Raw genomic sequence first — 2,469 nt, 5'->3', positions numbered from 1 at the left:
TAGCTCTTGCTGTGGCTAGGAAGGGTCTTCCAAGGATGATGGATTCATGCTCTTCCTTCCTAGTGTCTAGGATTATGAAATCAGCAGGGATGTAAAGGCCTTCAACCTTTACTAACATGTCCTCTACTTGTCCATAAGCCTATTTTCTTGAGTTGTCTGTCATCTCTAAAGAGATTCTGGCAGCTTGTACCTCAAAGATCCCAAGTTTCTCCATTACAGAGAGTGGCATTAAGTTTATTCCTGACACCAGGTCACACAGAGCCTTCTCAAAGGTCATGGTGCCTATGTTACAGGGAATTAGGAAATTACCAGGATCCTGTTTCTTTTGAGGTAATTTCTGCCTATCCAATGCATTTAGTTCATTGGTGAGCAAGGGAGGTTTATCTTCCCAAGTCTCATTACCAAATAATTTGGCATTCAGCTTCATGATTGCACCAAGGTACTTAGCAACTTGCTCTTCAGTAATGTCTTCATCCTCTTCAGAGGATGAATACTCATCAGAGCTCATGAAGGGCAGAAGGAGGTTCAATGGAATCTCTATGGTCTCTAGATGAGCCTCAGATTCCTTTGGTTCCTAAAAGGAAAACTCCTTATTGGTCATTGAGCGTCCCAGGAGGTCTTCCTCACTAGGATTCACGCCTTCCTCCTCCTCTTTGGGTTCGGCCACACCATGTAAGGTAATGGCCTTGCACTCTCTTTTTGGATTCTCTTCTGTATTGCTTGGGAGAGTACTAGGAGGGGTTTCAGTGACTCTTTTACTCAGCTGGCCCACTTGTGCCTCCAAATTTCTAATGGAGGACCTTGTTTCATTCATGAAACCTAAAGTGGCCTTAGATAGATCAGAGACTATATTTGCTAAGCTAGATTGATTCTGCTCAGAATTCTTTGTCTGTTGCTGAGTGGATGATGGAAAAGGCTTGCTATTGTTAAATCTATTTCTTCCACCATTATTAAAGCCTTGTTGAGGCTTTTGTTGATCCTTCCATGAGAAATTTGGATGATTTCTCCATGAGATATTATAGGTATTTCCATAGGGTTCCCCCATGTAATTCACCTCTGCTATTGCAGGGTTCTCAGGATCATAAGCTTCTTCTTCAGAAGATGCCTCTTGAGTACTATTGGAAGCAGCTTGCAATCCATTCAGACTCTGAGAAATCATATTGACTTGCTGAGTCAGTATTTTATTCTGAGCCAATATGGCATTCAGAGTATCGATTTCAAGAACTCCTTTCCTCTGAGGCGTCCCATTACTCACAGAATTCCTTTCAGAAGTGTACATGAACTGGTTATTTACAACCATGTCAATGAGTTCCTGAGCTTCTGCAGGCATTTTCTTTAGGTGAATGGATCCACCTATAGAATGGTCCAATGACATCTTTGATAATTCAGACAAGCCATCATAGAATATATCCAGGATGGTCCATTCTGAAAGCATGTCAGAAGGATACTTTTTGGTCAGTTGCTTATATCTCTCCCATGCTTCATAGAGGGATTCACCTTCTTTCTGTTTGAAAGTTTGAACATCCACTCTAAGCTTGCTAAGCTTTTGAGGAGGAAAGAACTTGGCTAAGAAAGCTGTGACCAGCTTATCCCAAGAGTTCAGGCTATCCTTAGGTTGAGAGTCCAACCATACTCTAGCTCTGTCTCTTACAGCAAACGGGAAAAGCATAAGCCTGTAGACCTCGGAGTCAACCCCATTGGTCTTAACAGTATCACAGATTTACAAGAATTCAGTTAAGAGTTGAAAAGGATCTTTTGATAGAAGTCCATGAAACTTGCAGTTCCGTTGCATCAGAGAAACTAATTGAGGCTTTAGCTCAAAATTGTTTGCTCCAATGGCAGGGATTGAGATGCTTCTTCCATGTAAATTGGAATTGGGTGCAGTAAAGTCACCAAGCATCTTCCTTGCATTGTTATTATTTTCGGCCATGTCTCCTTCTTTTTCGAAAATTTCTGTCAGATTTTCTCGAGAGAGTTGTGCTTTAGCTTCCCTTAGCTTCCTCTTCAGAGTTCTTTCAGGTTCAGGATCAGCTTCAACAAGAATGTTCTTATCCTTGTTCCTGCTCATATGAAAAAGAAGATAACAGAAAAGAAAATATGGAATCCTCTATGTCACAGTATAGAGATTCCTTTATGTGAGTAGAAGAAGAGAAAAATAGAAGAAGAAGAAAAAAAATTCAAAAATTAATTAAAATAAAATAAAAATATTTTTGTTTTTATTTTAAATATTAAGTAGAATTCAAAAATAAAAAAAAATTAAATTAAATTTGAAAACTAATTGAATTAATTAATTAAAAAGAGATTTTTGAAAAAGTTGTTAGTGATTTTCGAAAATTGGAGAGAGAAAAGTAGTTAGGTGGTTTTGAAAAGATATTATTGAAATAGAAAACTTTTAAAATCAAACAAAAAGTTCAGTAGTTAATTGAAAAAGATTTGAAAATTAATTTTGAAAAGATAAGAAGTTAGAAA

At 38.0% G+C, this 2,469-nt stretch overlaps 1 non-coding gene across 1 annotated transcript; it reads left to right on the top strand.

The window, feature by feature from the left end:
- The first annotated feature begins 1,429 nt into the window (after nucleotides 1-1,429).
- Nucleotides 1,430-1,537, top strand: LOC112746763 (small nucleolar RNA R71). The gene has a single exon (XR_003174629.1). It is a non-coding gene; the product is annotated as a small nucleolar RNA R71 (small nucleolar RNA).
- The last annotated feature ends 932 nt before the right edge of the window (nucleotides 1,538-2,469 follow it).

Source organism: Arachis hypogaea, chromosome 14 (assembly GCF_003086295.3).
Source record: "Arachis hypogaea cultivar Tifrunner chromosome 14, arahy.Tifrunner.gnm2.J5K5, whole genome shotgun sequence".
Lineage (NCBI taxonomy): Eukaryota > Viridiplantae > Streptophyta > Magnoliopsida > Fabales > Fabaceae > Arachis > Arachis hypogaea.
Note: the sequence above shows the minus strand (reverse complement) of the source record. Positions and strands in the feature narration are given on the sequence as shown.